Source organism: Nannospalax galili, unplaced genomic scaffold (assembly GCF_000622305.1).
Source record: "Nannospalax galili isolate Female #2095 unplaced genomic scaffold, S.galili_v1.0 scaffold433, whole genome shotgun sequence".
NCBI lineage: Eukaryota > Metazoa > Chordata > Mammalia > Rodentia > Spalacidae > Nannospalax > Nannospalax galili.
Window position 1 is genome coordinate 8,395,130 of NW_008338715.1, and position 14,859 is coordinate 8,409,988.

Below are 14,859 nucleotides of genomic sequence, written 5' to 3' on the forward strand. Positions count from 1 at the left end.
AGAACCAAATATGAGTAAATGCAATTTCAGCCACCTGAAACATCTTAAAAGATGTTCAACATCACTAATAATTAGGAAAATACACATTAAAACCACTTTAAGATTTCACCTTACCCTAGTCAGGCTGGCTAAGATCAAGAGAAAAAATGATACCAAATGTTGGAGAGGAAGTAGGGAAGGGGAATGCTCATCCACTGCTGGTGGGACTGCAAACTTGTATAATCCCTATGGAAAGCAGTGTGGAGAATTCTTACAAAACTACAAATGAACCTACTCTTTGACCCAGTTATACCACTCTTTGGCATATAACCAAAGAACTCATCCTATGATGAGTGGATAATGAAAATGTGGTTCATTTATATGATGAAGTTTTACTCAGCAGTAAAGAAAGATGAAATCATGAAATTTCCAGGTAAATGGATGAAACTAGAAACTGTTATACTAAGTGAAGTAACAGGCTCAGAAAATAAAACCAACATGTGTTTTCCCTCATATGTGGATACTAGCACCAAATCCTGATAAGTGAGTATGTGTCCAGACACAACTACAGGAACCAGGATAATGAAAATGAACCAGGGAGGTAAAGGAAAAGAAAGAATCTGAAAAAGAACAGTCAGAAACAGGCGTTAATAAGGGAGATATGGATAAAATTGACTCATTTTATGGGGAAGGAGGAGGGAGAGTTGTACAAGGAATCTTGGGGATAAAGGGAAAGAAGGAGCTCAAGAGAAGTGGGACCATAGGAGAAGGGTATTATTAAGAGATAAATGGAAAAAATGGAGGCACTTTAAATGGGAAAACCATGGTGGAAGGCTTAGACAATGGAGAGATAAATAATGCCTAGCTAGTTTTAAAACCAGAATGAACTATGTTAATCCAACAACTTACTGACAAATTATACATACGACTAGCTCAAGGAATATAATATATGTCTAGGCAAGGTTTATCTGTGAACCTTCGGTCTTTGCCCAAGCTTTATCTACATGGCACATGGTAATTGAAAGTAACAGACTGGTGGAACTAACCTTCTTGGATGTTTAATAGCCACACTCTGAGGCCTACACTAATTCGGTAAGAGGAACATAAAGAACACTTTTTGCTCCTTTCCCTCCTAGGTTGACTAAGCTCCAGGGGACTATGAACATCTCTCAAAAGGTCCTGTAACTGTGGTGTGTCACCTGTCCACTTGCCCAAGGAGGCCATGGAGACCCACCAAATGGACTTGAACCAGTGTCCAGTCTACAACGAGGAGAGTCAACACAGAGGAAACATTTCCTCCATGCTTCCACGTGAAACATGCCACAGTCAAGTAGGACCTTTGACTTATCTTCACATAGATGGAACTGGTAAAAGAAAGGAGCCAGGGGTTCCTCCCAAACCCATGTGACCCCTGAGGAACAGATCATCAAATGACTTTAAGAGTAAAAATAAATTGGTTTATCTGGGTCAACTGTATGGTCTTAAACACCCAAAAGGAAAGTATAACCAAAGATTAAATGGATCGATTTAATTCTTTTAGAGTCCACGTGTTTAGCTAAAGGCTACATAACAAGAAACGATGCCAGACAGAAGATGCCTTCTTTTGAGTTGTTGGCCACAGTGGCCCAAGAGACTCCCAGACAGTAATCCAGCATAGAAACTGGGAAAATGAACAGCAGACCCCAATCTTATCTAAAGGATATTGGCAACTGATTGCTGCTAGATGAGGAAGAGCTGATCTTCCTAAAACTAGGAACTCTAGATAGGCACACTAAATTCAGCTGATGGACAAGCACTGGGGAACCACTGGGGGTGCCAACAACATAGTGGACAGTAACAGGGATGACGGAGTGTATGTGTTCCAGTGGGGGCGGGGGCTATGGGAGGGTCCATTTGGGAAGTAGGTATATAGATGAATAAGATTGTTTGGGATGTTCTGTATGAAATACACACCAAAAAAATCAACAAGTAAAAAAATGAGTTATATTTGAGGAAGAAGCATAAAAATTTGCTTCCTGTTAATTAGTAGAGGTGAAAAACATTGCCATTGTGTAGGCTAATCCTGGGTGTAAACTTAATTGGATCTGGGATTAACTGAAATTTGAGATATCTTCTTGATTGGATCATCTGAAGCCGGAAGACACACCCTAAATGTTGGTGTTACCTTCTGATGGCAGCCGGTATAAAAGGCCATGGCAGAGGAGAACTTATTTTAAAATTAAATGGAGATCTTTTTTAAAGGTTAAAATCTCATTCAATTTTATGTCTTACAGGGTTTATACTGAGTTCAATATTGTATAAATGTATTAATTCAACTGTAAGCCTAAAAATTTGCAGCCAGTTTTGAAAGAGATGCATCTTTGCTCTGGAAACTGTTATTGAATATGTTAATGGTGTAATGAAATGCTTCTTCTAATCATGTGGTTATTACATAAACAATTAAAAAAAGAAAAGATAATAAAGTATGAGATACTCTAAGAGCCCTTTCCCCATAATATCATATTCTTATGTTTGAACTGGAGGGCTCTAGTTCCCTGTCCCCTTCATAACTGCTAAGAAATCACTTACATCTGGGAGAACAGTAACATGACAAAACTCCAACAGGTCATCGGAAATGTCTCAGAGATTACAAACTATAAAACCATTTTAGTCAAGGTTCTCTAGAGAAACAGATTGGATAAAATGGGTATATATTAAAAGGGGGATTCATTTGATTGTTTTACATGATATGGTCTAGGTAGTCCAACAATGGCTGTCTCACACCAGAGAGGCTAAAAATCCACTAGTTATTCAGTACACAAGGCTAGATGTCTGAGTAGTCCCAATCCAGAGCTGAAGATTGGAAGGTTCCTAGAAAGCTGCTGGTTTTCAGTTTTTAGAAGCATAAATAAGCTAGTTTGAATATCAGTGAAGGAATCAGCAACAGGAAAGATGAGCTTTCCAGCAATAATTAAGCCAGTCCCAGAACCTGAAGGTAAGATCCTTTTGCTGAAAACACCACATACTTCAGATGCAGGACTTTAGGGAATCAAGCTAGAGCTCATCTGAATGGAAGCCTCCTCCTTGAGGGCCACACTCTCTGTAACCATGAAATCTCAACAGTTATGGTTGCCTAAACAAGACTTATATAATGAGCATACCAGTCAACATGCCAACATGGATGTGGGAAATTTCATAAGACTCCAACTCTAAAAGAAGAGCTATAGGCAATCAATGGCTGCTGAGAAAAGGTTCTCTAGTCAGCTTCCCACTGCTGTAGTAAAATACTCAGAACAAAATTAACTTAGGGAGGAAAGGGTTTGTTTCATCTTACAACTCCAAGGTTAGTACATCACTGAGGGAAGTCAGGCAGGGACTCAAGGAAGGAACCTGTAGGCAGAAACAGAAGCAGAAACCATGGAGGAATGGTGTTTACTGGCTTGCTTCTCTGGCCTGTGCTCAACCTGCCTTTTTGTACAACCTAGGACCTCCTGCCCAGGGGTGGCACCACCCACAGTAGATGGGACCCTCTCATGTCATTCAGCAATCAAGAAAATACCCCACAGACATGCCTGCGGAATGCCAGAAGGAAATTCCTCAACTGAGATTTCCTCCTCCCAGCTATGTCAAGTTGACAACTGAAGCTACTCAGCTCAAAGAAGCAGTTTTCTCCAAGGCTGAGACTCCCTGATAAATTATCCATCCCAAGTCGTCAGCCCTAAACACAAGTACTCATGAGCAACACTAAATGGACTCATGGACTCTATTGGTTATGTGTGTGTGTGTGTGTGTGTGTGTGTGTGTGTGTATGTGTGTGTGTGTGTGAGAGAGAGAGAGAGAGAGAGAGTTGAAAGAGGAAGAAGTAAAATAATGTTAAATACAGTACTCATGTATAAAATTCTCAAAAAAAATTTAAAAATTAAACTTAAAAAAGGAAAGCAAGCAGGATAAGCAGGATAAAAGCAAAGTTTCCTTCTTCCATGACCCTTTTACCTGGGTAGCTACTGAAAGGTGCCACCCACATTTAGGGTGGGTCTTCCCACTTCAAATAATCTGATCAAGAAAATCACTCACAGAAGTGCTCAAAGGTTTTCCTTTCAGTTGAATCCAGATGTCAAGATGACAACCAAGAGTCATCATCATAATAAGACAAATGGCTAATAAATAAAACAAATATACACATAATGGAATATTATGCAGATTTAAATGGGGGAGGAAATGTATAAATAAATGAATTTTGAGGCTGTTATATTAAATAAAATAAACCAGTTAGAAAAAGTCAAATTTACTGTCCTTACTTGCGCGTCCTATAGCAGTCAAATTCAAAGCAACACTAACTAGGGGTTAGTGGATAGATAGAGAGTGTTGTTCATTGAGTTGAGTTTTAGCTTTGCAAGACAAATAGTTTTTAGAAGATTGATTTTTCAAGAATTTACTTCACATTACTGAAAGATACATGTAAAAGGAGTAAGATGGAAAAGTTTTCCACAATCAAACATTATTTTTAAAGCATAGTTACCTGCTTTTCCAGGTTATGCCCTGAGAGAATGTCAGCCTTCTAGAGAAGCCCTATATCCTCAGTAGCAGTAAGAGCTTCAGGGACTGAAGATGATGAGGAAATGAGCCTGACAGGACCCTGAAAGAAATGAAACTGAAGCTTCTTAAACACTGAGAAGGGCACAGAACTGGAATAGAGTGTTGACATACCAGAACTGCACTCAGGTACCGTAAGGAGTGAACAGATGGTAAAACCACAGGCTGTGCAAAGTCTAAAGACTTTAGAGCCAGTTGCACTAAGACCAAAAGACAACTCTTGAGACCTGATGGGGTAAGGCACACCTCATCAGAAACCAGCAAAGCCAGAAGCCAGCAGACAACACCTTGCATCAGCAATCCTCAAGCAGCATCAGCTTTTTGCAAACACAGGATCACCCAGAGATGTGGGCAAAGGAGAGAAAACTCTAGCTAGTCTGAATAGTTATCTGAAATCAATGGCTTTAAACTGCAAGTGCCCGAGTGATTATAAATGGCTAACACTGATTCCATTTCTCACTATGAACAGGAACACAAGTTCTAAAGATATATTTTCTCATAATGAAATAAACAAAATGTGTTCTGCATATCCAATACTGTTAACTGTGCAGTGTTTTACCTGCTATATTCACTACATTCTGCCAAGGAAAATAATGTTATTTTCGCTACAGACAAGACCAAGTTTACACAAAATTACATAACTTGCCCAGCTTGGCATTTCTGCTAGCTGAGAATCCCACTCAGGTGTTCCCTATCCCAAGGTCCATCCACTAATCATGGCAATGTTCTCAGCATGTAATCAGCTCCACCCATGTATCAAGTTAATTTCTCAGAAAGACATGCTTCCTCACAGGTGTCTTTTCATATAAGCGCATCCTGAGCACCACCAGTCGTTTCCTTGGCATCCTCTTCCTCAAGCTCTAGGCACAGCTCTGTCACCTCCCTCTGTCTCATGTGTCACTGTAGGCTTGCTCTGGACTCCAAATCACGGCAGAGATTCCTGCAGCCCTCTTCATTCACATAAACTCAGTTCCCCAGAATGGGGGCAGTGAACAACATCTGAGATCTTCTCAGAAAGACAGATTTTTTTTTCATAGTTCACAATTACCTACTATATTCTCACTTGACAAATAGCAATATACAGATCCCTAAATTTCCTGTTGTCAGAGCTCTTCTAAATGCAAGTCAGATGCAAATCACTACAGGACGTACACCTTTCCATGGGCACTCCCCTGGCATAGCCAGCTCAATCTCCAGCCTTAGTTTCTGTACTTTGGCCAATTCCCCAGTTCTTTCTTCTAGTACCATCCTGCCTCAAAAGGCATCATACTCTATGTTTCATTCCTGATCTCTGTCATATGAATTTTGGAAGCAGGTGCGCGCGCGCGCACACACACACACACACACACACACCAGGATATTGACAGTGTAAAATCTATGTTATAAGGGTAGTCTAGCTTATTTAATTTTTACTTACATACAGTGGTTACAGTTTCTCATATATAAATGTCAAGTGCTTTTTATAAAGAACTGTTTCATGGGAATAGTTTGAGAACTCATCTTTTTGGCACCTCACGGTGCACCTTGCTGGCATTATTATTTTCTACAGTAGACCAATTCAAGCTCCTGACAGGCAGGTGGGAGAGACTGGGAAAGGCCAACCCAGGCCTTTCTAAATTATAAACTAGTAAGAGTGGTCCAAAGGCGGCCAACGCATATCCATGTGTTGTATCATTGTAAACAGAGAGAAGCTTGTCTCTTCTTGACCGAACGCCAGACAGGTTATAAAAGACAGATAACGTGACTCCAATTTGAGAATGTGTCATCAAATTCAAATCTCACCTTGGCAATTGTCTGCTTTGTTTTGAGATACAGGGTCTTGCTGTGTAGCTCAAGCCAACCACAAACTCATGATCTTCCTGCCTCCTCCTCCTGAGTGCTAGCATTTCAGACAAGTGCACTGCACTGCTAGGTTTGGTATTCACTGTGTGGCCTAGGGTGGCCTCATATTTGAGGCAATCCTTCTACCATGGCCTCATGAGTACTGGGAATAAAGGCATGTACCACTGTATCTGGCTTACCTTGGTGTATTTAAAGGACTGAGTGTGATAATCTGTAAGGCATTTCTGTGTTTTAAAAAATACCACTATATGTATTTCTTTCTGTAAGGCATTTCCATATTATAAAAATGCATACATATATTTCCATGTTTTAAAAATACATATATAGGTATTTTTATAACATGGAAACATATACATAAACATTGTCCTCATACTGAGCCTGCAGCTGCATTGCAACTCTAGGGCAGAACAATTCAAACTGGCTGGGCTGTAAGGCTCATTTACCAACAATTAGGGCAGCCCAGCCAGGCACTATTACCCAAGATGACACCCTGATGACTTTGTGGAGTCTACAGTTGTGACCATATAGTACCACTTTGCATTTAACTTTGTGGGTTTTTTGTTTTTTTTTTTTTTTTTTTTTTTTTTTTTTTTTTTTTTTTTTGGATGTTTTGTTTTTTGAGAGAAGGCCTCTTGTAGTTCTCAAACTCACTTCACTGCTATGACCTTGAACTCTTGATTATCCTACTGAGATTGCAAGTGTGTGCCCCCATGCCCAGGAACAATAAAAATGTCTACTATTTGTTTAAGAGAACCTAAGAATAATCTCTTTTTCCATTTTATGTCCCTCCTAGGTTTTAAAATACATGCTATTTTACACTTTCTTACCCAATATTCAGAAGCAAAAACATAAAAAAATGCATATCCATGAAAACAGCATCTCCACGGTGCCATCCCCCCTGGAGTCTATGAGCTGACTTCAGGTTTGGCCATGTCAGAACGCTCTTCCTATACATTCAATTGATTCTGTGCAGTTGAGCTTCACCTTTCAATCAAATGTACCAGGCAAACATAGAAATCAAAGTTTTTGTAAACATCCTACATCCTGGTTCTGAGGTGACTAGTGAGGAGGATGGGGGGATCTGGAAGACACTGTTTTCAAGACAAGCTGGAGCCGATACACAGTGAGACAGGTGAGGGAATCCCAAAGCCTGGACTGGGAGCACTGGCCAGGGCAAGGCACAGACCCAAAGGCCCTGTGTGTTCTACAGGGGCCTCAGAGGGAGCCCCCATCACTCACACTGACATGTCAGCCTTGACAGAAGGGTCTTGAATCCGTCACAGCAATGGTGTCTGAGGTGTGGGTGCCATTAATCACAAAGGACCCCCCTCCTACTTCCAGGTGCTTAACTCACAGGGAGGGGTTTTGAAATTTCTTTAGCTACTGTCATGATGCACGGACAGCTTAGTATCTTGGGAGGCAGAGGCAGGAGGATCTCTGTGAGTTTGAGGCCAGCCTGGTCTCCAGTAGAGAATCGAGGCCAGCTGCAGCTACAGGGAAGCCTTGTCTCAAAAAGATAAAAATTTTTTAAAAAAAAATTAACTTCTAGCACAGCTATTCCCAATAGCAAAGTCCACAGGTGCAAATCTGCAAAGAAAGCCCTGAAGGTGTCTTCAAAGTGCTTGTACAAGGCAAGGCCTGGGGTTGAGGGGGGCACATCCCCCTGAATCCTCTCACCCCACCTAGCCAGGAGCTCAGTGGAAATCCAGTCAGGACTGCACAGTCTTGCAACCCCTGTCTGAGTACATATTCTCATCCCAGAGGAAAAGGTCATTTCCTGTCACCCTGGTGACTATGTCTTCATCCACAGCAGCCCCTCGGACCTGCATCTCTGCCCGCACACACATACAGTGTCTGTACTCCAGGGGCAGGAAGGGAACGAAGTAGTTGACGTTTCTATGAGCCCACTGTGCCACTGCTCTTGTTGAAGACGCCCACAGACAGCACAGGCTCCAGATCCTTCAACTGGATCTCTTCCGTCTTTTTTCCTGCCCGCCGGAAGTCCAGGGCCATCTTACTTATGAGGTGTGTGCATGCCTTACTGAGGAAGATGAAGATAGCCTTGCGGTAGGAGATCCGGTCCACCTGAGAGTAGTAGTCTAGGAAGGGCTTGATGGTGTCAGTGATCCCAGGGTAAAACTTACCCATCTGGTCAAATATGAAGACAAAACTACCGCTTGCATTCACGTTGCCACGGATCCACTTCTGGACTTGGTCTCGAGATGTGTGACCGCTCCTCCTGGCAGCACTTGTAAGGGACAGTACTAGTCGGTGTAGGACATGTAGCTGGTGAGCACCAACACCGCCCCATGGCTATGCCCACGCTCACCAATTCAAAGGCCTGCATGAAGGCAACTAGCACAGCCCACAGGGCCTGGCTGCCCCTGAGTGCCCACCACTTACCTTGCAGCCCGCAGCCCGCAGCAGAGAACTCTTATTTTTTAAAGGAATACATTAGTGGCAAAACATGTTTATACATGATGGAGATTTTGAAATCTTATTCTCTGAGATCTTCCATTATCTGCATTGGAAGCAAATGTAAATGCTGAAATCATGTGACCTTCTACAGACTACCCCAAATCCCTTTCTCCTCCCTTGTGAAACAGTTCCTTGATATTCCTTTATCTACCAGATCAATCCTCCTGGTTGGGGTATGGTTGATCTCAGCTTCAAGGAAAGCCCTGTGAAACAGCTAACTCAGTCAGTATATTCCAGCCTACTGAACATAGTAATTGGTTCCAAGGCTGGTATATGATTAAGCAGGGCTTAATTATTTTCATGGAAATGTTAGGAAATAGGAATTCCTTTTGATAAAGGGTGTTACGGTTCCAGGACCTACATCTGAGCCATGGGAGTCACCTAAGGAAAAAGTCAACCTCAGATGAATCCCAACCAGGAAAGCAGAGCCAACGTGTAAGAGAGCTCTAGAAAACACTTGAGCAACTAGGTTTAGATGAAGACAGCCTACAGCTGGACCTTTTGAATACAGAGCCTTCATTTTCTTCCTTGAGCCATCAGCCAGATTTCAGGTACCTATGACCCAAACAGTTCTGATTAATGTAGTACCCAATTGAAGCGGTGCTCTTCCCTGTGAGGACGGTACAGGTGGAGTGCTCAGGAGAAGTTAATTCACTTTCATAAATTTGGCCTTGTATCCTTTATCCTAATCTGGAACAATAGAAATAGTCACAAGATTATTCAGAAGAAAATCTTTTTTTCAATCAAATGAATGACACCCTCCACAACCACCACCAACTCCAGCTTTCTGCTTCTATTGCATTTATTGAGTACTCACAATTTTCAAAATGCTTCAAATTAAGATCCATTTTATGTGTCTTGTGAATCATAATTAATCTTTTCAAAGCACCTTGAGATTCTTAGGTGAGAGACCAGATAAAAGACAAAGCAACATTATTAAGTAATTTAACCATTATTATTCTTTCAAGAGAAAATACAAGAATGAAAATCTTCAGGGAACATGATAATTAAGGAGACAATAATGGAGAGCTGATTAGAAAAAGCCTCCTCATCCCAGAAAATAATAGAATCTTCTAAGGGCTCTCAGTGGATGCTTGGTTTGTGTTTAATATCTTTTTATTCCTTGCAGACCAACTGCTCTGCCCCCTCAGCACAAACACAGATACACACACGTGAAAACCCCCAAAGAAGGACCTCTACACACATTTTTAAATCATTCTGATGAAAAACATATAATAATCCTCACACTGTGGTAGAAATGTCATTTCATGAGACATTTTTACAAAAGCTGCCTGGTAGAGACGAGCATTTTAAAAGGAATAAATAATAGAAAAATCTCACAACTAATCCGTTCTGACTGCTCATCAGAAGTAGGAAGCCAGAAAAGTTAGAATTTAGACAAAAGTATGTGGGTCATTCTACACAAATTGCTCACTTTATATCCTAAGATTTAGGACAGAGCTTGTAGTGGTTTAACAGGCAGGTAAATTGTGATTGTCCTAAAGGATGAGTTTAGGGGACACATGCTAGATGCATCTTCTGCAGCCTCCACATTGGAATTAATTCCTGTGGTGCCACATCACTTCATATAAAGGTCAAACCAAGAAATAATGACAGAAGAACCAGTCATCTCTTAAGAATTAATGAGTGGAGGGAAGGAATTGATGGTCTTTGGCTCTACTTTCAGACATTAACCCCAGATGGTCATTAATCCTCAGGAAATGCCCTGTGCTAGGGATGTTATTGCTGTTATAAACTATGAAGGAAGGAAACTGCACATGATCAAACATCAGCGCAAGAAACTGAGCTTAATGAATGATATATTTTGGAAAGCATATTCAAGAAAGTGCAGAGAAATGGTTGGTCTGCACGCAGCCCATCCAACTTACATCCATCGACTCCTTTTAGTTAGGGTAGAACTAAAACTACAAATAGTGCCAAAACTATACTCTGAACCTGACTGGGTTGGCATGTGAATGCTGTGATTGATATTCCCCGATTGTCACTGTGCTTGATTAGTACAATATAATTACAGGGTTTATTGCTTATGTCAGTGAAATTACAGAGTGAAGATTAGCAGCCAGCACAGGGTTTTGCAGATATTTCCAGAGGTCTGTCCGCCCACTGACTAGTTGATGGAGTTGGTATTTTGCTCTCCACCAAATTATTTGTAAAAGGAACTGGACTATTTCATATTCCTCTCTGAGTGACATTTCCAGAACTGTCATCCTTATGCCTGAGGTGATAATTCCCCAAATTGGGTTTGCGTGCTGAAAAAAATCAAAAGCTAATCCTCATAGGCTGTTTGAAATGCCATCTCTGCAGGCACTCCTCCTGAAGCAGTACTTCCAGTAACATGAAAGGATTAAGAGGTAAATAAAGGAATTGGGCATGCTCCAAAGTCAATCCACCATTCAAAGAGCAGGAGAAACAAAATGTAAAAGTAACACCACATCGAGGTTAACAGTGAGGAGTAAAATTCATTGAAACATAACAAAAACAGTATTAAGCAATAGGAAGAATTTTCCCTGTTAGCTGGAATTTTGAAACAATTTAAATGTTACTTAGTTTCTTAATGGATACCATTAAGGGATCTCAGCTAAGTGCTAATTTTGATACAATTCATTTTCAATTTGATAAATCAGGCCAGTTGTGCCCTCACAGATAAAGAAATAGTAATGAACCTGGGTATGGAGGGAGTCTCAGACAGATAGTGTCCAAATTTCATAATGAATTTTTTTTCTAAATTGCTGTCATTCCAAGCAAAATACAAGGTAAGCATTTTAATTCTGATTGTAAAGATATGGAAACTGTAACCCAATGATTTCTCAGGATTCCATTCAAGTAAGTGAGAGGTAAACTCTCTGAATCTAGAGCATTCTGATTCCAAAGTCCATGCCCTTTGCACTGCATTCCTTTAGAAATGTGTTCCATGCTGGGTGTGAAGGCTCACACCTGCAGTCCCAGCTTTTTAGAGTCCGAGGCAGAAGTACTTGTTTGTTGTGAATTCTAAAGCAGCCTGAGCTGCAGGATAAGCATAGTGAGAGTTTCAGTTCAGCCTGGGGTACAGAGTGACACAGTAAGTAGAAATCAAGAAGGGTGGGGTAGGAGGGAAATGTTCAACTAGCTTATGATTCCTCATAATGTTACTCTAAAATACATCTCTAAACTCCCCTTTCAGGATAATTTGATAATGCTCCAGTCAAAATTACTTCCTGCCATTCTTTGAATACATCATTTTGACCCCTTCCATACCACTATTATCACCACACTTAATATTCAGGCCTATCTGTTCCTTCTGCACAGAGCTTGTCTCTATGTGCAGCAAATGCCATCTTTCCACCTCCTGACCACTCATGTCATTCCAGAAGCACTCACTTCTAACAAACCTTGTTCATACTTGTGTATGTTACACTTTCCCTTTTTAAAAAAAATTTATTGACTTTTTATGTATTTCATACAGAACATCTTAATTATCTTTATACCCCCTTCCCCACTGGCCTCTTCCCATATAGCTTCCCCCACTGGAGTTCATACACATTCTGTCATTTGTGTTAAGGTCTATGATGTCGTTAGTGTCCCCAGATGTTCCTCAGTACAAGTTCATCCACTGAGGTCTAGGCAACCTATCTAGAGCCCCTCCCTCCTCCCATACTCTTCATTAACTGCCCCTCCCCCCGAATTCATACATTCTAACATTTGTGTACTTGCACTGAAGGACATCTGGAGACATTAACTTGACTCAATAGGCCTTAACATATTCCATTTTTTATAATAAGGATTCGTTATATTTACCCTTTGTTCCTCATCATCACAATGTCTTATAAAACAGAAGGGATGAATGAACGCAGAATGGATAACTGAATGCTACTATCACATCACTCATAACTTCTGGATTTTCTGTTGACTATATACAATCCAAACAATTGTGAACCGATAAAGTAATCACATGTGACCATTCCTAGAGCTTTGGTAAAAATTTTTCTGGTTAGATTATCTGTTTGATACCCTCCAAGACAATCCTAGCAACTCTGACAAAACCTAAGCTCCTGAGACTTCATAGGGCTATGATCACGGGTGCAGTCACCTGTACAAAGATGACACTAACAAGAACAAGAGGTAGAGCCCTGTCAAGAAGACTGCAGTAGATGAACAGCCAGAAAAATCTATCCTCCTTCCAAGCTTTTAGAACTAAGATGCAATTTGAGCCTAACATTTTAGTGTTCTCACTTCTTAGAACAGTCAGAATGAATCTCAGTCTGAATCCCTGTAAAGCACACTGTCATACAAATGCACACCATCATAGCTAGTTACTTGAGCTGACCCAGGTGACATGTATGTGGTACTCTCTAAGCTATCCCTTGTATATTGTGAATTACCTTAGTGACTAATCAACATCTATGAGGGAAGTGTCTTGCAAACCTAAGGTAGGTATCATAGGGTAAAACAATAACATCTCCTCACCTTCTCCTTCCTTACTGTTATATTCTTACATTGATCCATCTCTCAACTTTCACCAAAGAAACTTCCTTATAGCAGATGGTGATTGACAGAGAAATCTACAACTGGTTAATGTACAGAGGATAAAATTCTGCAGAATGTTTAGCCTTGAATATGGTACCTACCAAACCTCTGCCTCTCAAAGCTCAGGTATCTTTGCTGAAAAGGGAGAGGAAAGATTATAAGAGTCAGAGGTGGTAGATAACCAAAAGGAAACAATGTATCCCAGAACCAAAAGGAAACAATGTATCCCAGACAGCTAAGCCAGACAAAATACCTCCACAGAGGCGAGGAAGCAGATAAGAGGCCCCAAACCTGGTGAGGAACTATTGACAATTGATAGCTACTGGGAGACAGACACTTGGTTTTCTTTAAGGGTGTGATGCTGGGTAGGTTAACCAGACTCCAGTGAATGGACCCACACTGAAGGGCATTTACAGATACAAATTAGACTTGATGGACCTTAAAATAAATATATAACAGAGTAAACAAAATTGAGCAAGGTGTATGTAGTAAGTGGGGTTACAGATAGGGGAGGGGTCTAAATATGATCAAAATACATTGTATGAAATTCTCAAAAAATGAAAAGTATTTTTAAACATATATAATATATAAAAATATTTTTATACATTATTTATAAAAAGAATATATATATAAAGAGAGAGAGAGAGAGAGAGAGAGAGAGAGAGAGATCTTGGTAAGAGACCTTACTTTTTGAATTTATACTGCAAGGTTATAGGCTTTGTGATCTTTGAAACCATTTCCACGTAACTCTTCCACAAGGTATATAGGGACCACCAGTGGCACCCATTTGTTTCAAAGTGGAAAGAACAGCTTTCATTCTTTAGTTCCTACTCCCTACAAGGAATTCTGAAATTCCTTGTGTAAAATTCACTGTGTGAAATTTTGTTCAAAATTTAAGGTCTTTGTATGCTAACTTCTATATACATCATTCTGGTAATGCTTACTATCTAAAGTGTGGTCCCTGTCCTACCTATATTAGTAGAGGAGGGTCTTGTGGGAGGTCTTTTTTTATTTTTAATCATTGTCTTTAAAGGGAACTTAGATTGATCATGTGCACTTACCCAAGAGGATAGAAGCACTGTAATATTCAGTTCTTTGTAATGGAAGCACTGTTTCTAAGACACACGAGTTCCCCAAGGATCTAGACTGCTCAAACCAAACATCTAGTAAGTTAAAAGAAAATACAGAAGCAAGACTAGAAGGAAGAAGAATGGGGAAGAAAGAGGGAAAAAAAGGGATATAAAAGACACCTGTCACAGTCAACAAGAATGATTTGACTATGGAAAAGGAATAGAGTTCTAAATTGGCATCTTACATATGGGCTCATAATCCAGTGAAATTTCAGTTGACAGGCAAACATCTTTAATTTACATATTAATCAGGTAAGAGATTGACTACTTGATATATGTATTAATATGAAAGAAAAATAGTAAGCATGCAAAATTGGGTTATTGAAACAAGATG

The 14,859-nt window shown here is 40.3% G+C and overlaps 1 pseudogene; it reads right to left on the bottom strand.

Moving 5' to 3' along the window:
• Positions 1–8,087: 8,087 nt before the first annotated feature.
• LOC103734410 lies at positions 8,088–10,766 on the bottom strand (annotated as a pseudogene).
• Between the last annotated feature and the right edge of the window lie 4,093 nt (positions 10,767–14,859).